The sequence below is a fragment of the Brachyhypopomus gauderio genome, chromosome 9, assembly GCF_052324685.1.
Source record: "Brachyhypopomus gauderio isolate BG-103 chromosome 9, BGAUD_0.2, whole genome shotgun sequence".
Lineage (NCBI taxonomy): Eukaryota > Metazoa > Chordata > Actinopteri > Gymnotiformes > Hypopomidae > Brachyhypopomus > Brachyhypopomus gauderio.
The window spans coordinates 22,119,980-22,144,257 of record NC_135219.1 but is presented as its reverse complement, the minus strand read 5'-3'; the positions used below and the strand labels follow the sequence as shown (position 1 = coordinate 22,144,257).

At 39.8% G+C, this 24,278-nt stretch overlaps 1 protein-coding gene and 1 long non-coding RNA gene across 2 annotated transcripts in view; one reads left to right on the top strand and one right to left on the bottom strand.

Moving 5' to 3' along the window:
• The window catches only part of dio3b (iodothyronine deiodinase 3b), a 2,665-nt gene extending 1,750 nt beyond the window's left edge, over positions 1-915 (top strand). The window contains exon 1 of the mRNA XM_077017944.1: positions 1-915. This exon is cut by the window's left edge and continues 1,750 nt beyond it. The gene's annotated coding sequence lies outside the window, so the exon portion shown is untranslated.
• Positions 916-12,710: 11,795 nt separating this feature from the next.
• On the bottom strand, positions 12,711-18,354 carry LOC143522552 (uncharacterized). The gene is made up of 5 exons (XR_013133052.1): positions 18,212-18,354; positions 17,661-17,767; positions 14,006-14,075; positions 13,726-13,876; positions 12,711-13,495 (listed from the first exon to the last, which is right to left on the bottom strand). It is a non-coding gene; the product is annotated as an uncharacterized LOC143522552 (long non-coding RNA).
• Positions 18,355-24,278: the final 5,924 nt, after the last annotated feature.

Here is a 24,278-nt window from a genome sequence, read left to right as displayed (position 1 = left end):
ACTGCACACAGTACATGAGAACTGAAACCGCTTCCGTGTCATGCTTGTTGAGTGAGCGTGGTCCACACGAGCTGCACACATCTCTGATGGCAAGACAAACTGGTCCAGTGTTAACAGGAATTAGGCTGACGTTTCTTGCTGATGTGCTCAGGCTTCAGTTTACCAGCCAGGGCGAGTGGGACGGCTGTCGGCAGGAGGGCTGGGGTCTGTCTGGGTAGACAGCTTTGCTCAGTCTTGGAAGACAGCAGAAGAACACAGTGCCTGAGCTCTCTTCCCACATGACTGTTTGTGTCAGTTTTGCTTTTTTTCTTTTTCTTTTTCCCCAGACACCAAACTTACGTCCTCCTTACGGGTTTTTTTTTTGTTCTAATAGCATTTAAAGGGTTTGTGCAACTAACATTACAATGGTGAGTCATGTCTGTTTATAAATATTGAGACACAGGCAATTACTGAATGCTGCAAATTTCAGAGTACTGTGTAAGCTGTTCAGTTAGGTTTGATGTCACATATGTTCTATTCCAGGGAAACTGTTTTACATTTAGTAACAGACAGCCTACTAATCCTGTATTTTACCTCTTCAAACATGATAACACATGATAATTTGCAGCTTCCCTATTATTGTCATGTTATTTTCAAATAGAATATGACTTATCCAAGATGGGTAGACTTAAGAACAAGTAAATATTTTGGTAAGAAGTGTATAATATACATCTATAGATCTGCTTGTGGACTGATTTTAAGGGATGTCTTATAATTATTGGGATTTGGATACTAAGCAATTCCCTTTGAAGAGTCTTATACACACATGCACAGAGGCACACGCACATTCGCTCTCCATCTTTCATTCTCTCCCTCTTTCTCTCCCTCTCCCTCTTTCTCTCCCTCTCTCTCATTCTCTCTCTCCCTCTCTCTGTGCGAATCAAGCAGCGGGCAATGTGATTGTGGCCCACATGGCGGCTGTCTGCGCAGCTTGGCTTAATGTATTCAGTCCTGTGCGAGCAGCCCTTTAATCTTTGCGCAGCGTTAGCAGTGCATGTTCTCCTTAGCCTCTCTCTCTCGAGGAGCAGAGTGATCAGCCTACCTGTTCGCTACAAGGATGCTGCACTCGCACTGGAGCTCAGGGAGGAGCAGGTGGAAGAGCTCTTTCCTCTAAGATCTGGCATTCTTCATAGACCCTCCGGGTACCCTTTTCTAGATCACCAAACAAGACTGCGGGATGCATGAATGGATTTATAAAACATATGCCCTGGTGAACCCTGTCCTGCTTTCAGTCCAGGACTTTTATGTATTTATTAGTATACCAAGCAGGATGGTGAAACTCCCGTGGGTTCTCGAGGGTTCCGAGAAGTCATCTCTATTTTATTCCAGGATTCTGCAGCAAATTGCAGAGACTCAAGATGGCTTTGAAATACCAAAGTGATTTACAATGACACAAACCCATACCCATCACATTGCAAGTTCTTGGCATTTTTAGAGTCAAGCTGATCTGCTTTTCTGCGCTGCAGTCCACAGAAATATGACAAAACAATGAAACTCAGTTTTCAGGGAAAATGCAAATCAACATACCCAGAAACACACACACTGAAAACATTTCCCCCATGTTTTCAGAAATGACACTGACCCAAGAGATCTTCACTTCTAATCCAAACATTAAGCAAGCTCTTATTCTTAAAAATGCCATAATATGTATCCTTTCAAATTTTAAGACAAATTATGTCTCGTAAACAAAACCAATATAATGTAGCCACAGATGAGAAAGCTAGACACACATTTGCCTGATGCATTGTGTATTACAGCCCCAATTTAGTTCAGGATCATGAATTGCCTGGATGAAGAGTCTGTATGCAGAGTCAGTCACACAGCAAACAGTATGAAAAAGTGGTAATCTCTTTATAACCTGACATCTTTGCTAACTTCCTTCTTTGAATGACAGTTGTTTTTGAATTTGTCTTCACTGAAAAAGATCCAGTAATAAAGATGATTAGATTTCCAGGGCTGTCACATGAACTATGCTTAATCTTGTATTACATTACTTTATACTGTCAGTAAGGTCATGACCCTTTCAGTTTGGTGTCCTTATATGTGTAACAACAAAGCTTAGAGTGGGCAAGAAAGATTTTCTGTCTTTTATTTGTCATTTAAAATGCAACATTTTGGAACCCAATCTACACCAAACTGTGAAACCACAGTACTATAACTATAAATGACAAATTATTTCATATTTGTCATGTTCTAATAACATCTTCCTAAGAAGCAAGGCCCTTCTGCCCCGGGTGAGTGTAATACATTTCGGGGGCATGCATAATCACAGACACACTGCAACAATCCATTCATCTTGATCTGAAACCTTTTTGTTTTTCTGTTTGATGCTTGAGGCACAACTAGTTGGTCTCACCCCTTTTCACCCTTTGCCTTTTCAATCTTTCTTGTGTAAACAGTGACCAGGTCTTCTAAGGTCCTCCGATATCGTTTTGTGTCAGCAGTGTCTTAACTCATGATCTTCCTTTGGTTGGGTAATACTGAACAGAAGTCCTTGGAGAAGAAAGGGCAAAAGGTAAACTTCAATTCACAGCAAAAAAAAATACCAACACTGACTTCACTCATACAGCAGTTAGGTTGCCGTAAATATGCACATAAGAATGAAGTGTCAGTACAACACTGTGTATTACCGTGTCAATCAGTATTCATGTCAGTCCCAAACTACTTTACACTTCAAGTGAAGTTGTGCAACTCAAAGCCAAGATGCAAAGCCATACCTGACCAAGAGAAATCAATATGTTCTCCTTTTGCAAGACTTAAAACCACATCTGATGTATACTTGCTATCTAGCTTGTTGTAAACAGCTACTTTATAGATGCACCTAGATGTACAAGATATAGTCTCTAACTCTTGCCAAATAATAAATTACACTTGCCAAATAATTTTAATCCAATTGGTGGTATACAAACAAAAGAGATTGATTGCTCCAATCAGGGGCAAGTTATTATAGAGTTCCAAGAGTTCAGATGAGATATCTATTAACTGTGGACACCGTACACATAAGTAAACTGATAAAGAAGATACACACACACACACAGTCAAATGGCAAAGCCCTTTGTAGAATTGGTAAAGGGCTTAAATAATAGCAGAGTTCTGGAGCAATGACATTTCATTTTATTCTGATGACCTTTTATCATAATAATTCATATTATCTCCTTCACAGAAACTCACACAGCTGATGATAACATGACAGGAAATGAACAAAGAATGCATTATGTCTTAAGTTCACTTCTGGAATGTATTACACACTGGTTCATCACAGGCCCCTATTCTACCATGTTTATGAATCAAAATGTTAAATTATAATATAATCCATCATACTGACATAAATGAACAATTAGCAGTAATTCATGTCTGAAATTGTAGATACATAAGACATGGGAAGCATGACATTACAAGAATTTACAAGAAAGCTACAAGAATTATTGTTCTTTAACAGGTAAGATTTCAGTGTGAAGAAGAGGAACTGAGTGGTTTAAACCAGTTAATGGATTTAAGAGTGCAGAGGTCTTTTTAATGTCTTGTTATTGAATCTGTTGGTACAAAGCTCAAAACTGTTTGTGCTGAAGATACTCCAGAAAAACCTGTCTATGCATATTTTTTTTAGATTATATTCTTCGTGCTATTTTTTTCTGTCAGCAACATCGTGTTGCGATGTATACCAAAGCAGAATTCTGGATTTAATGAGCTACCTTTGTGTTTATCCAAGGTTTAAATATAAGTGGCTCATCATAAAAAACAGAAATCTAGGACTCTCGTTGTCATTTCATACAAAGCATGATAGCTGTATTGTGTGAGACTTTGTGTGCACGTGAAGCTCTGGTGACAAGTTTTTTGTACCACCATCTTAGTTCAGCAGCTAGAATGTCCATTGTACTGGCCACCCAGATGTGAGCGTTGCAAAACCATTGCCTGACGTAGTTCACTGGCTTTCTCATATGTGATCATTAACATTACCTGGAAATGTTTCATTTAGTGGATGTATGATTCTTTAATAACATCTGCAAGTGTTCAGTCATAGTAAAAAAGGAGAGACCACAAGTCCAGCCCCTCAACTAGATTAAAATTGGAACTCTAGCTATACAGTGAAGTCCTTAACACCACAGTATGGACTCTCTGTGAGTAGGAATGTCTGGGCCTCTCTCTCCCCATCATCAGGTCATCTCTAGGGTCCAATAATGCAGTCCTGTTCCACACCTACTGAAGTATTTAACAATGCTGCATGCCTGCTGTCTAAGAGACGCATATGCATCTGAATAAGTATGTACACCCTTGACCTTCCTAGATGTCGTGCAGCGAGGGAAAGACCCACTATACTGGTGTCTGACAATAATTTTAAAAGCCTGACTCACAGAAATAGACTTCATAAAACATGCTTCATAAAAGTGTTTTTAAGTCATCCCATAGTGGTTCCTTTCATATTGTACATAGTATTCGTAGTTCTTTTATCCATGAAAGCAATGTAATTGCATGTGGATGGCAAAATTGTACCTTATTTTAGTTTCAGGAGAAAAAGATAGAAAGAGTGTGTGTGTGTGTGTGTGAGAGAGAGAGAGAGAGAGAGAGAGAGAGAGAGAGTGAGAGAGAGTGAGAGAGAGTGAGAGAGAGAGAGTGAGAGAGAGAGAGAGAGAGTGAGAGAGAGAGTGAGAGTGAGAGAGAGAGGGAGTGAGAGAGAGAGGGAGAGTGAGAGTGAGAGAGAATGAGAGAGAGAGAGAGAGAGAGAGAGAGAACTGCCCAACAGGCGTCTAATCCCTCCTGGACCACTGTGGTCTGACATCTGCATCTCATGTTGCCATGGGGACCATGTTGCTATGAGATCAATCTATTTGTGCCACCATGGATGGCACTGAGTGCATTTGTGGAAAAAAAGCAATGAGACTCATAGCAGTGCTACTTGCTTTTATTCAAACTCACATTTCACAGAGCTTCCCTGTCTTATTATTCCTTTATAACTTGTCCCTGACTTTTTGGTGGAATAGTACTGTAATTGTACTTGGAATCACTAGTTGATCTCTAGTTCTAACTGGCTAAAATCCATTTCTCTATGTAACAAGAGTGCTGTGAGAAAATGAGGCAAAAGTTTTCATAAAGGTACTGTATGCACATACAAAATAGTTCTGCACAAAGTCATTTCTGGCAACTCTTTAGCTAGATACTGGCAGTCTGCAAGAGCAGTAGAATATAGAATGTAGAATTTAATATTACTGTTTTATTTCTTTTTACTTTTGAAATCTATATCTTAACACATAGATCTTATGTGTTTTAGCTAATATATATATGTAAATATGTAAGTATTATATCTTATGTATAAATGTAGCTGTTTAAAAAGAAAAGTAAACTCAGTTTGCCTTGAACCCAATGGTGACGTGTCTTTGGAATAACATATCACGCTGTCCTCTTCAACTATCTCTCCCACGTGATGGGTCGCTCCACGTGGCGTTGTTTTCCCTCGTGTCAGCGTGTCTCCCGGTGCCCTTTGTTTACTTCCCTGTGGCCACATGTTGCCACGCCCCTCTTGTTAGCAATGTTCCCTGCGTTTACCTGTGTCTGCTTCCTTCCCCATCAGTGTGCTTATAAATATCCCGCTGTTAGCATTCGCCCTTGTCCGTGATTATGTCCATGTTGTGGCTTCATCGTGTCTTCCTTTGGGAACTTAACAGCCGGTGTGCGTATATTTCTGTACATTGCTTGTTTGTGCGCGTGTGGTATTTTACTTTCGTTTTCATTAAACGTCTTTCTGTGTAAGCAACATGCCTCGCAGAGAAGGGTTAAGAGAGTCAAAAGTCTTTTATTATTATTTCAGCTATATTCAGTGAAACGAAATAACGTTTCTCCAGGACTATGGTGCGACATAAAAGAAGAACACAAACGTAATCAATAAAGAGTTAAACACCAACTATTCAACGGCACCGAATAAAGTGTGTCAATGTGCAAAGGATGTACCTTGCTGTGATGCTCTAGCACATATGCTTATAGCATACGGCAGTGACTGAGATAACAGCCAGTACATTCGTTCAATAATTCATTATTTATTAGACGGAGTATATTTGTTAAATATTGTCAGTCTCTGGACGCTGAGGAGTAAACCATTTGTACCCTCCATTTGAAGGGTGTGCATTGAAAACACCTCTTTTCTGAGCACAAGGAGCACCCATTCAGTGACACTGCTGATATTGAGAGTGAGGAAACTCCCAGCATTTAAGTCCAGCAGCTGAAGGAAGGGGAAGAGTGGCCCTCTCAGAGAAGAGGGTTTCTAACAGGTGTGTGATGTAGTTCATGGAATTCCGCAATGGTGACGAGTCAGAACAGAACAGTGCAGCAGAGGTAGAATTTTCCCTTCCAATGCTTTGAAGGCTTGGAAACGCTGGTGTCACAATGGTCTCATGTTTAACCATCTGTCACCTGGCGATAGAGAGATCTAGGCCATTCTGCATTGCTCAGATGGCACTTGGGAACTAGCTGGTAGCTATTTTTCCAGAACTCGTGCCTGAAATAGAATTCTATTGAGTAATGAGCAATGAACCACTCTTCCAAAGTAAGAGGAACACCCAAATCCTCATTAGCAAACTGCCCCAGGGGAACTAGTGTAGGTAGCATCTTGTTATCTGAGCATGGCTATAGTGAGGTGGTCCCAGAATATAGGAAAAAAACTGAGACTATAAGCTTGCTGGGAAATATCTAGTTATACATGTAGATACAATTACGTTACTGAAATATGCACTCAAAGCTCAACAGGATGGCAGCCAAATGTTAAATCCTTCTAGTTAAATTTGCAATAAAATATAATGTTGGGTTCTAGGGGCTGGAGTAGGAAAGGCATACCACCTGGTGTGAGAACAACAGCCTTGTCAAATGCCCCTTGAACATTTAAGTCGTCAATCCTCTTAGACAGAAGTAGAAGATTTTCAAAATTTTAAAGAGAAGGATGTTCCGGCTTGTTGATGCAGTACAGCAAATTCTGAAACAAATAATTATTAAATGTTCAGTGGTTGGAATGGAATATAGATTACAGCAAGCCTAAAATCTCAACTCAAAAAAGATGAAAGGGATTAGAGACTCAGTAGTTAGTAGTTCAGCCGAGGGAATTGTCTTACCAATTGTAACTCACCAATAGCCAGTTAATTAGAAATCCATAATGCATAAATCAAAGCTCTGAATCTCATAGTGCCTTCTTGATTGCACTATGGAATTTGAAGTACTAGTTTACAGTGTGCTCATAAGCCTAATAAAAGTCTATATTAAATGTACACAAATTCACACAATTTTAATCAGGCTATAAAGGAATATAAATAGCATTCAGTTACAGCTACAGTTGCAGATAATAACACAGAGAACAAGAGGAAGTGCACAATGTGTATATTGTCAAACAAGTAAGGGGACTGGAATCCAGAATTGTATCCAGAATGTGTTGCTGTTGTCTACTGCCATAGAAAATCCTAATCCGTTTTTTATATTTCTATATATTAATTGTTAAATAAGTAGAAACATGTAACCTTATATTTTGTCACGTGATTGGTTTAGAGCATTACTCAGGGATTTTTAATGCATAAAAGGAATTGGGTATACCTTAGAGTGGGTGCAAATACAATGGCTTCAATTATCACGACGTGTGGCTTAATGTTCAAGGTGGTACCAGGGCTACGTTTAGGGGCCCGACATTGACACTGAGCCTACTTCTCCTGGAATATTGCCAGTATCATCACCTTTGCTGTGCATCACTAATTCCAAGTTGTAATACAAAATAAGATGAAAATGCTTTTTATATAGCTTATATAACCTCAAAATAGGTTGTGAAGTAGAACAGAGTTGCTATTTAATTTTCAAATGTAAGTGACCACAGGGATTGAGTTTACTTGCAAGATTTATGCAACTCTTCAAGACAAAACGACTTTTTTATGTGGTGTAATACAGTGTGTAGAGTAGCTGTGGCACATGTCCCATGCTGATTCCACATATTGTGGAAGAGGATTTTCAGTGAGTTACAACACATTGCCAGTGAGCTGTCAGTAATCCAAGTCATTACCAAAATGAGCTTACTTCTCAGGTGAACCTGGTCATGACCCTGTGTCTCTGGTCACGCCGTCTGTAACTGTTCCTCCCTGCCAAATGTGAAGGATGAACAGCTGCTTCCTCTAGAGAGTATTCTACCATGAAACTTGAAATATACTCGAATAATAGTTTTGGACTGAATAAACCTACTAGTATGCTGCTCACCATAGAAATATTTAAGTATTCAAGTATTTTTATCCTCACATGGCTTTAACTGTAGTACATCTGAATTAAATTAATGTAACTGAACTACATCAATGAAAGCTGTTGAGGAAATCCAATTATATTTGAAGCATTATTCTTTCAGACATTAAAAGCTACCTCAGACATTAAAAGCTACCATAGTTCTCTAAAGGTGTTGGTTATAGCTAAACTAACATTTATTCATTCATTCCAAGATAACCTCTACATAAATGCAAATCATATAGGCTTATAGCTTTGGTTAACAGATGTTATGGTCATTGCAAAATTCATGGCTTCATATCTAGAACTGCATGTTTTATCTCTTTTTGTGCTTGATCAAAATAATTAGCTATGTAATAGGTGAATGAAACTCAAATCTGTTAGCCCCATTATTATTTGTGCTTGCTCTTGGGCTCTTGGGAGTAGCGATTTACATCCTAAATGTCCTATCTAGAAATTACTACACAAAAGCTTGAGAATCTGATTCCCAGAAAATGTATTGATGATGTTCCACGGATTATAAAATGGTGTGGTGAGGATGAAATGTCTCACCTTCTGCCACCTGACAGGAATCAGGACCCCCTTTGGTTCAAAATGACTAGGAATAACAGCCATAAAATAGGACTTTGTCCTTGTATTGTTCAGAACTCATCAGCCATGCATTACAATCTCACTTTCTGCTCCCTTTACCAGGACATCCTAGGTGTTGTAAATTCACAGACTGGAATGCAAGAACTTTGTACCAGCTTGTTATATTGCATGAAGTATGACTCTAAATTCCATCAGACTTTATCTCACCAGGACAACTATAATTTTCCATGAACATTCCAAGGATAAATGGCACTTCACCTGAACTTATTTGCAAGGGGTATCAATATAATAAATCCATTCATCTATCATGGTAGTATCTATCTTCTATCATTGTACCACATGTGCAGGTGAAGTGTTAATGTATATATTCCTCTTCCCACAGGTATAAGTTCTATAAAGTTATAACGGTAACACTTTACATTAAGTGTTTACTTAACGTGAAGTAATGCATTAGTTAACATGAACAACATATGAAGTAACACATTAACAATAATTAACTAACGTTAAGTAAACGTAACAGTTACGGCTCGTATTTTGGCTCTTTGTTACTCGCACCTTTTTAGAGCTTTAGTGTTTTATTTTGGAGCAAAAGGGAGTAACGAGCTAAAAACGGGATGGACACACTTCAGTTCCTATGCTGATAGATTCTGGATATTTCCAAGTTACCCATTACTTATGTAGGTAAATCAGTACAATGTAATATATTCCTTTAAGGTCGCACCAAAAAAGGAGTGAGCAACATAGAGCCAAAACAGGAGATGCAACTGTTACATGTTTACTTAACGTTAGTTAATTATTGTTAATGTGTTACTTCATGTGTTGTTCATGTTAACTAATGCATTTTTTCACGTTAGTTAGTCTACACTTGTAAAGTGTTACCGTTATAACAGCTTAATGTGAAGTTCACAATGACCTTGAATCGTGTAATAAGCTCAAGTAATATCTGGTCATCTTAGTGTAATCAAATTGTGGTGTTTTTTTATTGCCATTGTCGTTTTTGGTTATTTTCATTACCATGTTCTTACCTCATTCTTATTGTGGATAAAATGGTTAACCAATTTTAATTGTGTTTAGAAGTAGTGATCTTTTACGCATCAGCCAGATGAAATGTATGAGCAAAAGCTTACAGAAAAAGAAAATAAGAATTGTATTTATTATCTTTGAAAAACAATGTCAAAAGCCTCTTGCTAATCAAATTAAAACACTCATGTCTAATTCTATTCTTGTTTATCTCTCACACATTATTTGCTCATTACAGTTTTTTCTCTTTCGTGACTTGCAGTTTTGATTAATCAAATAAATTTTTTTGTGTTGATGAAATGGAAGTTTTTGTTGGGTGGCCAGTAATTAATCAGTTCTAGAATTTTCAGCAAAGACCAGGTCAGCCTATAGAATCTAGTGGTACGAAGACTCCCACTGTTATGTTCTGGTAAGGCCTACATGCAAGCTAGTGTCACGCTACGGTCCCCGAACCCTTCCTTTGGGGCGTGTGTTAACGTTGTCGGCGTCTACTCGTCTGCGTCAGTGTATCTTCGTGGATGCGGGTGCGTCTTGTCATTATCCATCTCACCTGTGGCTCGTCTCGTCATCACGTGGGGTTGATGTGGTCTGTCTATTTAATGTGCGTTCGCGCAGTGTCTTGTGCTCGTCGTTGTCTAATGTATACACGTCTTCGTTGTTGTTTAAGTGTTACAATAAAAGTGACGTCTGTCACAACAAGGACTCTGTGTCTCGTCCGTCTGCCGCCGCCCAGCGTCACAGCTAGCTGCCTGACTGAGCCAACTTCAGGAATCAAGCCCATTGGATCGGGAACAGCTGAGTCATTTCAATATCCATTGGCCCTATGATGTTGTCTGTGTGCAGGTTTATGAATCAGCACCTCAATAGAAATGGACCCTTCACTACCTGAGGCGATTCTATCACTACATTTAATGGTGCCCTATGTGAGAAGTGAAACTCTACTGAGTTTTACAATACCACTTTTATTTGCCTTCTTGAACATCACAGAAATTCTTAATCTGTCATAATCTTTTATACTGTGTTGTTATGTGTAAATGTTTGTTGAATAAATTGAGTAGCAACAGATTGTGCAGCAGCTGGGTATTAAGTGTTAAGTGTTCAAAGTAGCATTATTTAACTCAGATGAATGCATGCTTAGTGTTTCAGATGCTCACTAACAAGGCATTTGAAGTAAAACTGGCAATGCAGGTTTCTCCTATTCAATATCAAAACCCTTGTGATCACTATTTTTATGACTGCATACTGTGTAAAATGTTCTTTTAATGTGGGAAGCTCTTGTATTTGATCAGGTGTTGATTGTTTGGTTAAAGATTTGATGCTAGGTTGTGCATTGTTGCAAGTGTGCCAACCTGTTCTCAGTTTATGCATTTATTTAGCATGGCACTTGATGTGAGCTCAGTAGTGTTTGGACTAAAACTGGCAGTAACCATCCCAAGCACCTAGAGTCTCTTGGTGGGTGTTGCTAAATGATACATCACGACTGACGTGGTTCCTTGTGATGCCCCTAGTGAATCATGACCACCCCTTGTGATCAACTGTGAAATAACTATTCCCTTGAGAAATCTGAGAAAAACGTGATCCACTACCACTACTTAATGAACTGCAGCCATTAACTGTAGTTAATGGAAGAGTGTCACTTCCACCCCGAATGACCATTTGGTTAATTGAGCTTGACAGCTCGCCTGTATGACATATTAATCACTACGAATTAAAATCGATGGTGCTGCCATTAATTTAATCTAATTGTAGTACTACTAACTAATTAGAGACTGTGAATTACTGCAACAAGCCTTGCAAAGTGTCATGTTGCCTCCTGGTTCTGCAGCCATTTTTCAACATCCGTTAGTCTGACAGGTGGAAAACACGTACTTCTATCAATCAGCCTTGGCCTCGGAGATCATTCCCAGACTTTGCACCTGTTTTTGATTACACTTTGTGCATTTATATCCATTTTTCCAGTTGCCTGTCTGTCTTAAGCTTGCTGAGCATTGTTTCCTGTCTATTCTCATTGTGTTTTTGACACTACCTTGTGTTTTTAGAATTTGCCCTTTTGTGCCTTTCATAAACAGATCTGCATGTTCCATCTCTTTTGGGGGTTGACTAAAATAATTCTCTGATTTTTACGGGTTTACATTGACTATATATTCTCCAGATATTCCCCTGGATTTTTAATTTTGTCTTTGTGTATAATACTGTTCTTGACATTACTAACATAGCATTTAAAGCTTAAGTCATAGTGAAATGGGACACAGTATTAGTCCTTAACCGATAGGGACTCCAGATAAATTACAGCATCAGTGCACTCAGGATAATTTCCAATGAGGCTAAATTCCATTTTGTTTTCATTGAGTTGCAGGAATTTATGACCTGTTCAGGACTTTATATTTCAGGAGACATTCCAATGGAACCCCAGGAATCGATGGCTAAATATAATTATAATTAGAAATGTTTGTCCCAAATTCTAACCCTGAGCGACACCATAGTACATGGTACATAGTACATGGCAATTAGAGATGTGATATAGGACTCATGACTGGTCAGATATGACTGGAGTCAATTAGGGCAGCCCTGTCTCTTAGATGGTATAGTAGTATACATTGGTCTGCTTTGTCAAATGCAGCACTGACCTCAAGAAGAACCAGTATAGACAGATCATCGGGGTCATGGTTTAGCCTAAGACCATTCAAGATTTTGTGCCTCTGTGCCAGGATGAGCTCTAAAGCCAGATTTTTATCCAGAACATTTGATTTTATTAGAACATTTCATATTTCACACAAATAATATCCACATTGGATATCATCTGGTGCCTATAATAAAAACAGAAACAGTCAGGGATAACGTAAGATTTATTTCCATTGTGATCCTTTATACAATACATCCCATATTGGGCAGCAGATGAAAAGTGGCAAACATGGCATAATAAAATAATAAAAAACAAAAATTTGACTGAAAGGTCACATTTTCAATCTTTGTCACGGTAGGCCGGCCCTAAAGCTCAGGGGAGACGCCCACTCAACGTCACACCTCCACCACGTCACTCCCTCGCTCGCAGTCACCGATATACTGACGCACTCATCATTCATCACCTGCACCTGTTTCTCATTTATCCTAACACTTATAATGTTTCCAGGTGCGCCGTTCAGTGCTGCGTATTCATCGAGCTTGACCACAGTGAGCCAGCGTGTCACATGCACTGAATGTCTTGTAAGGACTTTACCTCGATTATTCGCTTGTATTTAGCGCTGAACGCCTTCTGCCACCTTCTGCTTGTGTGAGCTGTACCGGTCCTTGTTTTAGACATTGAAGTCATGTTGGCTCCCACCACGCTGCTTTCTGCTGATTCCATGATGTCATACTTTCATTAAAATGGAATATCAGAGATAGGTCTGTAATTACTGAGTTTAGCAGGGATTCATTTATTCTTTAGAAGAGGCATGATGACCCCTGTTTTGAGACTTTGTGGGTAGATTCCTTGCTTAAGTGACTGACAATATTAACGATAGTGGGGATAATAATAATAGTGTTTAAGAATGAGATTAACTGTGATAAATAGGAGTTTCAATGTCAGAACTCAAATAAGATTCAGCAGGTCAGTGGACGGCTGTTGACAAACCTGTAAAACAAATGGCTATCAAGGCGCATAACAGCGTGATAGATGGAAATCATTAGAACTGATATAGGACAATCATTAGTTTGCCCCTAAGCTTAATAGCAAGATATTCAAAAGTGATGTATAATCCAAAACACTGGAGCCAGAGGTTGAATTGGATGAGTGGGACAATCAAGGTGGGTTGTGTAAAAATCCTGTACGAGTGAGGAATCCAGAATATGCTCAGTACTCACCCAACACTGCCCCTCAGGTCTGTATCCTATCAAGTTCAGAAGATACTGCAGATACTGAGACCTCCGTGTTGACGAGAGACAAGCAGGCAGTTCACCAGATATGCAGGGGAACCGTCAATTTCCAATGGAGGAGGGGGTTGCACCTAGCGATCTGATGATAGACGAGAAGCAGGTTTTAGCAGAGACACATGAAATCAAGGAGATATGTGGTATTATGATAGAAGTTGCATGGAATATTAAACTGGGTTAATTTTTCAAAGAATCCCATTTGTTTCCTCACCGTTCTTTTGATACACACGGGGGCTTGTTCACTACAGTGTCATCTACAGTGGAAACTTCAGAGGGCTCACCTAGCCAGGAAAACAGTGGAGGCTGGTAAGAGTATGCACTGGAACAGGGTTAGACCGGTGGAAGAGTGAGTTAGGAAATTTTGAGTGCATTCTGCCCAAGGTAGATGGTAGCTCCAGTCGTACTGGGAATGACAACAGTATAAGCATAGAAAATGCCTTAATTCCTGGTAAAGACATTCTACTTGACCATTTGAATTAAGTGCCTCTGTCGGATCAGAAATCCTCAAAATTCAAAATGATGACAAAAATTCAAAATGATGTGAGACCAATAATTGGAGATGGTCCAATAATCTGGTAGCACTGTGCTCCAAACTCAGCTACATCTTGGGACACCTTGTTGGGTTTATAGTAGACCATATGCCTGGGTGCTCTGAGCTAAGCAATTAATGTATCTGCTGGAGAAGGGCTGAACGTAGTGATTCAGGAACATAGAACTTGTTCTTGGAGGTGGGTTCAAGGAATGAGTCAGTGTGATCTGTGTATCAGTCAGTGTCCAGCAATTCTGTTTCCAACTGCATAATCCATCTCAGTAGGGTTTAGCTATCGGAAATAAAAGGCACAAGGGTACAACTTGGCAAGAGTGCCATGACGTTAAGGATAGTACCTATTCCTGTCTCTGAGGCATCTAGCTCTACAATGGAAGGTAGAGAGAGATACAGATGCTACAACAGAGATGAAACTGTAACGCGGCGAGTATGTGAACGTACACACCGCGTGATAATGTAGAGAGAGGTAGACCCAAGTGCGGCTCGAACTGACTGAACCTATGGCAATGTTACTAGTTAGCGTGAGAGTAAGGCAAGCACACACAGCAATAGAATCACCAAACACAAAATTACGCGGAATTCTCAACGTGTGAAAACTTGATCGTAAGAACACGGGAGAAAGCAAACACAAATACATCATAGCAAACACCCGAATACATCAGGTTGTATGCATTCCTTAGATCCAGTTTAGTAAAAAAGTGTGGCTTGACATAGTTGCTCATGTGCAGGTCAAGGGACAAGAGGGAATGGGAAGTGGTTTTTAACCATTAGGGAATTTAAGCCTCAATAATCTATACATGGCCTTAAGCCCCCGTCTTTCTTTTCTATAAAAAAAAACCCAGCTGCAGCACGTGAAGTGGAAGGGGACATGTAACCCAGTTTCAGAGCTTCCTGTACTCTTCCAGGACTGTGGTTTTGGGAATGGACAGTGGATAAATATGACTCTTCAGGGGGCTAGTACCAGGCAAGAGATTTATCTCTTTAGTCCCAGGGTCAGTGTGGAGGCAGTTGTGGTTAGGGACTTGTTAGAAACATAGCTAAAATCAGAGTATTCTTTAGGGACCTTGACATGAGTGGACATTTAAGGCTCTCAACACTAGTAGCTAAGCAGGATATCGCTAGACAGGGGGAATGACGATGGGTACCTTACTTCATAACTTCTCCAGTGAGCCTAGGATAACACTAACCATGGAAACACGAGTATTGTTGGATGTTCAGTGGTATCAACAGCAAAAAAGGAAAGGGATTTGAAGTGGAGCACCCCAATGGGGAATTTGCTAGGAACAGTAGTCTTAGTGATTCTACCAGAGCCAATGGGATTTTCATCTATGCATTTAACCCCAAGGGGAAGGGCACATGGTAGAATGGGAACAAATGCTTTCTGGGCAAAAGATCTATTAGTAATATTATCTTCTCCTCCTGAATTGATCAGGGCTGTAACAAAGAATGGGGTAGAAAAACAGGTCAGCTTAGCAGTGACTTAAATTTTTCATGTCTAGGTTAGTGGAGTTGTAGCTGCACCTATCTGTAGAGTATGTAACTACTTGGATGGGAGTGATTGGACAATGGCTTCCACTTTGTTTGGGTCAGTTTCAGTTGCTGAAATCCTGATGATCCTGAAGATGGTTTCTTGCATCGTCAATGTCAGTGTGTGCTATCCATCAAGAGCACTCATGGAATGTTTTGGGGTCTGATAGGTGAATGAAATGTTCTACTCCTTTTGCCAGACAGATCACCAATTTGTGCAGAGAAAACACCTTGTTTGCTCGCAATCTTCCACTTGAAATGAAATTCACCATTTAGGTCATTTAGGCTCGAGTCTATGGTTCCAAGTATTTTTGTGTTCAAGGATGGTGCTGCAACATCTGTGAGTTGTACTTGTCCAACAGGTCTCTTTTTGCAGTTTAACCTCATTCGTACTCTTATTTTGTAAGATGACTGAGAAACTGTCAGCATCTGTGGCATGTACTGTGATAATGGGCTGAAGCAGTTGAATCGTGAGCAATAAAATCCACCTTACATGAGGCATAGCAGCTCTTTTGAGGGGTATGACCAAGCATTCAGGACCCATTCATCTCATACATCCCACACCTTTTCTGTTTCCCTCCCATAGGAACAGCTGATGTGTTTACAGGAACTGCAGGTAATTTGTAGCACCTGTACTATTCTATGTCGTTTCTGTGCATAACATAGTATGACAAATCTGTACCTAGTGTCTCAGTTCTGGGACCAGGACAAGATGCCGATATAAACTCTTTAGAAAAATGGATGTCCACCACCACATAACCCATCTATGTATAGCTAGGGAACAATCAAGGTCCCAGATTGATAAATCCACCACCTATTGGATTAGGAGATGAAATAAATGCCAAGCTTCAAAATAATGGTAACTTATAACCTCCTACCATAAAGGGTGGTACAAAAGTGGTTGTGAGGGGTATATTCTAAATGATACTGTGGAGTTCACAGCTTGTTTATGCAAATAATAGTAACATTCTTTGTCAGCAGTATAATATTATTGGAATGACGCTTGTCTTTGGTTATACAGATGGAGACATTTGATTCCTGTATTTGTCATTCCCAGGAAAGGTGCACTTTGTTGTGATATGCCCATCTTCCGTTGTTCTCACCAAGTGTCTTTCTCCCTTGTGGATACTGGCTCTCCATCTTTTTCATGCTAAATAAAACTCTTACACACAGCAACGATCTCTCATGAGCAGAGAATACCTGGTGTTTGGGATTGTCCTGCCTTGTCAACAAGTTTGATACATGAGGCTCACGTAAAACTTACAAAATGCAATGCAGGAATGCTACTACCCAACATTCAAGTTGTCTAGATGACAGGTAACAGCTAACATTTACTTCAAAAGCCTTTTTCTCATGGCAAGGCTCTTGTTGCTCAACTCCTTCTTCCCCATTCACTCTCCATCCCACCCCTCTCCAGGGACAATCAAATACCAAGATATTGAATAGAAAATATAGAAATCTATCCAATTAAAATTAAGAAAAGAATATTGGCACATACACATTGAACCAATCACATGCACTCTGTACACCCTGTTTGAACTTTAACGATATCATGATAATATCACCCCATTTTGCTTTTAGCCAATGTAAGGGGCAGGGAGTGCGAAATAAAATGGAAGCGATCACACCAAACCAAAAACCTGTGACATAATCCAAATGGAGGATACTGTGATGAGGTCAGAGAACCTGTCTCATCCCCAAGACTGCAAAGACTACAAATTAACATTGTTGTATGCTTTGTGGATTGTGTTGTAAGGGAAATGTATGTGCACGTAGGAAAAAGCATACTTACCTGTGTTGGGAAATGCAAGGGAGCGCGGGCACCTCTCAGGGCTTCCTTTATGCAGGCCAGAAGAGTCCATGGTCATACAGCATAGAGGGGGGGGCAGCTAAAGCATCCTGGGAAAGAAAACACAAAGGTAAAATATACAAAAGGGATATCTATGTAAATATTGTTTGAAGGTACCTATGTCTGTCATATGTATGTGTTTATGTTAAAGTTATTTTATTGCATATCCCTGTGAACGCACCCTAGTCAGTAATTGGTTTGGTCCAATTAGACAGAGGGCGGGGTTATGGGTTTATAGGGACAGAGTGCAGTGAGGAAAGAGGTTGGTTTTGGTCTCTAGAGTGTGTAGGAGACTAGGGGGTGAGTCGTTATTGGGACATTAAAATCCCATTTCCTTACTGGCAGCAATACATCGGTAACAGAGAGGTTGCTTCAACATGCGATGGTGCAGTTGAACCTCTGTTGGTAACCCCAGAATTTTAAACTTTTGTTTGTTTTCTCTTTTTACAAGTTTTTCTTTTCTTTTTCCATGTGTGCAGTGTGAATAAACATACCCTTCGGGATTTAAAATGTATTCTTCGAGCCCTGCTTGATCTCTCTCCGACACGAACTCAGTGCTCCAATTAGGAAACACTACAACCAAAAGTAAGGTATTTGGACACAAGGGACCTGAGGGCGATCGGTGTACCCCCACGCCCGTTGATAGATACAATGACCAGCAGTCAACTGGTACAAAGACAAGACTTATAAAGACGAACAAACGACCGTCAGGTGGTGAGGATCACAGGCCCCGCTCACCTATGGGACGAACGACGAACACAACGTAACAACAAGACATTTGCCGCTGTATATGGGGGCAATCAGCAGGGGGCCCCCTGTGGCATGACAACCAATATAAGAATTACCACACGCAGTTGTAATGAGTGGAATAGTCTATTACAACTGGGAAAGCTTGGATTCTAAAATTCTGTATTTGGTATGGGCATGGCTACTCCATCCAGGGTAGTGTACGATTAGCCTGTGAAGGCATCCCCGATAAAGCAGATGTTGGCTATGTGGTTATTTATACTAGATCTAAGGTTGTATGCCTTAGAGTTATCGTCACATCCCAGGTCACCCATCAGGCTAAGGCCATATTAAGCTAGGCAAAATTGGGGATGTTCTTGAATGACTAAAGATTGAATTCCATAGTCGTAGGTACTATATATTTGTATTTGGTGTAGTCATAGCTACCACACCAAGGGTAGCACATGAGTTAGCCTCTGTATATATCTTCCATACAGCATGTGTGACTGTGTGAACATGGCTACTGGATCCAAGTTAGTATATCGCAGTTATCATATCCCATCAAAGCGTATATTGCTAAATGCATATTGTGCAAGGTACTGGCTTTAGTGGATAGTGCAGGAAATGAGCGTTTGAATAAATCCCTCATGTGGTCAAATGGAGGAATCGCGTCTGTCCTGGGAAATTTGTGAATGAATAAAATACTTCCTCATGTGAATGAATAAAATACTTCCTCATTAATAACTCCCTACCTCCCCATCACCCTTGCAAAGCTAGGAGGAAGTAACTCACTACCACCCCTGTGTGGTTGACTTGAATTGCATCAAGGCATGCAAAAGTGAGTAGTGGGTAATTGAGCTTGACATCTTGTACATAGATGAATTAACCACTATGAAATAGGAAATGGTACATTCATTGTATTAAATTGAATTATAGCGATACTAACTTATGTGACTTAAATGAGTATAACCATAATTAAATATTAAATGTAATACAATACAGCTAAATAACACAACTATTACTGAAGTTGTAATTGTTGATTGCAGTATGTGAACAAATTCTATTTTGGGTCAACAGTGGTAGAAGAATTAGAGTCTATAATTGAGCAGCCAGTATAAACTCTTGTTACATTTGTTTATCCTAGGGCATAGTCATTGTTTAATTACCACCAGTTTATTCAACAGGTAAACAACTTTTGAACATACACCTTACCATAACTATTTAAATTTGAGACTCTAATTAACATTTTGTGTTCTTAGCACACTTGGTCTAGAAATTCTCACAGGGTAACGCGCTATTAGCAGAACATTAACTGTAAAGGCAATAGAGTAGGCTAACTCTTGGGTAAACATTAAAGCTTCCCATTGATTTGGACATAGGAAGTCAAGCTTATTGATCAAAACTTGTATAGCAAACTACAGATAAGCATGGCGAACATGGTCAGGTGGTTCCACTGGAGCGAACCTCTTGGATAGCCTTGGATCAGTATCAGATCTGATATTGGACCATCTCACTACAGTGCACAGCACAAAGACCTCTGACATAGGGTCACAAATGTTAGATCATGTAGCTTTCCTGTTGCTAACAATCAAGATTATTAGGAATAAAACTCAGGAACAATCCTGTTAACGCCCATATATATCGAGTTAGACCAGTGACAATACTGTTCTCAAAGCAGTACAAAAATTGCGTAGTGACTGCCATAATCCTATGACTTCACATTTTCTGACCATGCTTCTCTTATATTCTAAGACTATTTCTGTTCTATTGATGGTACCAAGACTCCCACTATTTCATCTTCTGGAAAAGCAAATGCAGCAAGCCAGCTTCAGGAATCAAGTGTGGAGGGTTGCGAACAGCTGAGATGTTTCATTATCCATTGGCCCCATGTCGCATTTGCAGGCTTGTGAACCATAATGTAATAGAAAGCGACCCTTCACAACCCACCCAGTCGGTTTGACCTGTAAGTGTAAGGCTTGCTTCTCTCTCTAATTTCTATGCATCAGAATTGGTTTAGGTAACTCCTTTTGTTCCAGCAGCCTATTCAACTCTAATCTCCTTACAGATTAGTGCTTTAATATATGTTTTTCCTTCTTACTTTGTTGTAGCTACACTCACATACCTCTGGTCATTGTTGTATTATATATTCTTCAGTTTTCTATGTACAATTTCATTAATAGTCTCTGATTACTCAACTAACATTACAATTGGTTGTAAAGTGTGTGGATCATGGATGGTATTCCTAATTTCAAATGGACAAGAAAAAATCACATTGTTGAACTTGTGACTTTTGAGACTGAATTAACATAGTCCTTAATGAAATAATAATTTAAATGAATTAAATTTTCCCTGGTGCACCAGTTAATCTTATCAATTCCAATAGCCAATTTATTGTTTATATCACTACAACAAACCAGTCATTAATCCATTATTTCATATATACTCCCACTCGATGTGTAATACATTTCTATTCAGTAATGTTATCTAACAAACCTGTGCTATTTCTGGACTTGAATATCAGACTCGCACTACATTTTTACACTTATGTTTGGCAGACCCTAATATTGATATGCAAGTCACTCTATATATGACACTATGCATGCTCTCTATTATGCAAATATGTGAATAGGAGCCTAACGTCATAGGCTCTTACTGAACAACAGTCTTACAACTCCGAAGCCCGTATAGACATTCAGTCGATGCCTGCTGCACTGAACTTTAATGCAGTCTTGCTGCTCAGTATCATATCAATCATTCACTGTCATACCAAAGACTTTTTGCTGGACTGCCTAGGGGCTGGTATAGACTGGCTGACTGATGGAGTCCCATTGTTAAAATGTGCATGTGCAAGAGGTTTCAGCTTGTACTTCCAGTAACTAGCTAGCTCGCTAAGTTAGTGGTACACAGAAACGAGTAAGTGGTGAAGACATGAATAAACGCCGTGTTGCCTGTGAAGAGTGATCTTTGTTAATCACATGATTAGGCAAGTAGTTATAGAGTCACATGACCTCTAGCTAATTATTAGGAGATTTAGGTTAGGTTAACATTTTAGCTAGTTGTTATAACTTGTTGGCTTATAATGTGAGAGGGTTGTAAGGAGGTTAAAAGTCATGAAGATTACTGTAATTAATCAATCTAGCATGCTCCACTTTGTCTAGTGTGAAAATAAATGCAGAATTTGGCTGCTTAGGACTTACAAACACAAGCTGCTCTCAGAAAGCCAACAAGAAAAGTTATTGGTTAGCCAGCCAGCTGTGTAGCCTACCATGAAAGATCAATCACATTTTAACATAGCTATCACACATATCTCAAACCATCAGTAGGCCTAAAGAGATTCAGGGAAATACCTTCATTATTTTTATCTGTGAACATCTGTGACTCTCTCTCATGAATCTCCAAATTGTTCAAATGTGCATAAGCAAGAGATTTTAGGTTTATCATTAGGCCTACTGATAGCTGGGGCTGAAACTATCAATTGCAAAGTACAACGTGGACTATTTTTGACACTAAGCAGAAGACTAGCTTGCAGCAGACCTTTAGACATGTGGCTTGTTTCCTCAGTAGTAAGACACTGAAGACCATTCAAATTTTATACTTCCTTTGGAGGTTTCAGATGCTTCCTTTGGAGGATTCAGACATGCATTAAAATGCTGTGCAGTGCACGGTGGTCTGGTGAACCTATAGGCTGAATGTAGTATTCTTGTTTAAATACACTAACTTAAGACTTAAAGATTAAAAATGGGGTGGATGGGGATTGATCACTAAATGAGATGGTATGCTAATGTCCCCAACATACCTTTCAGTTAACTTTTGTCAGGAAAATGGTTATCAAAATAAATATAACTGAAAGGAAAATAAGTGTAACTATGGACTTGTTCATCCAAATCACTGGTATTGATCTGCTGTTGCACAGAACTGTATAAGAGAGGCATTGTTTCCATGTCCTCAGTCCAGCGCCTCTTGAAATTGATCAAGTTGGCATATGCCACTCTTCAGACAGCTGCTCCAACCTCTCTTGTTAATTGGATTAGTTACAGGAGACTTTACAAGGGCTTTAGTAGTCTCTCCTCAGGAGACTTTACAAGGGCTTTTGTACTCTCTCCTCAGTAACCTTTGCTCACCTCAGTTCACTTCTGCCCAACAAGCTCAGAACCTCTGATATCCTCATCATATGGTGTCATTTCCCCCCACTGTATTTCTCCCTTTGACCTAGGCACACACCGCGCACAGGAAAGTTATGCTTCAACAACGAAGCAAGTCGAGCAGGGTGAAAAGCTCCCTCTGGGTAAGGCACTGTTTTTACTTTGCAGAGGGTAAGAGTATGACCAGAGGTCAAGCCCCAGTTACCTCATAAACTGTGCAGGCCCTCACGATACAACTTGCCACATTTTAATGGGGGAGAAGGATAGCAGAGTTCCTTAACAATGGTCCAGCCAAGCAAGGTACCAGCTAGATTATGTAAACAAAATGTTCTACAGGTTTAAATGGACCAAATAAGCATGAATTGAGGATAAGATCTGAGGAAAATGTCAATGTTTAAATAAATAGATAAATAGACTAATAGAAAAACACAAGGTGCTTTTTTTTATCAGAATGTGAATATATCTAAATATAAATACGTAACAGATATATTACAAATCAGACTACTACTAATGAACAGACTACTACTACAGTTGTTTGAAGACTGAGACCAGTGGATTAGACAAGCAGAATCCGGTGTGCTCCTGCTTGGTTGCATTACAAAACCGCCGTCATGCCAGGGCCTTTGTGTATAAGATCACTTACCCATGCAAGTAACATATACAAACAAACATAGAAAACTTTGCAACACATGAAACCTTGCAGAGATGGAAACAAACTGAGGTGTATGTAAGTTCTAATCATAAAAAGGTGCGGGTGGTAGTGGCGAGGCCAGCACTGGGGCAGGAGTAATCCTGAGAGTAAGGGAAGAGCTAACCCAGAATCTCCTGGGTTGGGGACTACATGACACTCACTCACTAGCAACAATGCTGCTCTTAGACAGGGCTTGTTATTAAGATAACTGAATCCTTGGCAGAATGAGTCACTAAATTGCCTATTGTTCGTTTCTGTCCCTGGAAATTCTAATATTGATGTAAAATATCTAAATGGTTGGAAACTTTTTTTTCATCCAAGCACAACATAATGTTCAAATGGTCCTTGCTGAACTCTCTGCTAGCTAATCTACCACTAATCAGATGTTTCAAGACATGATGCATTAACAGCCTAAAGCCAAGGTGGGTCCTTTTGTGTCCAATGGCTTCTTTGGTTAAGAATACCTTAAGCAGTCCTTCATCACATTGACATCACTCATTTCTTCTCTTTTTGTAACACTAACCATTTATTGGTCTATATTTGGCCTATATTTAGCTACAAAAATATATTTCATAGAATACACACACACACACACACACACAAGCCATACTTTTTGTGTATAGAAGCTGTCTAACTGTGCCTCTGTTTCTGCAACATTTTGCCAGTCAACGAGGGAATAGTGCGTCAGCAGCATGTTAGCTTGCTCTTTGTCATTTTCTTTCTTTTTTCCTTTCTCCTCTCCCTCCATTGCACAGCCCCCCCCCCCCCCCCCCCCCCGCCTTCACCTCAGAAGAACCACGTCAGTGTCGGGCCCAAATAACCATATCGAGGAACCTTATCACATAAGCAACAAAGCAGAAAGTAGGTCAGCACAAACTGAACCGGCTCTGAGGCACAGGGGTTTGCCAGAGAAGTGCAGCAGAGGTGCTGATGGGGGCGTCTGTGCAGGTCTGGGTCACACTGACCTGTAGGTAGAGACATGGAGGAGTGATGTAGGCAGAC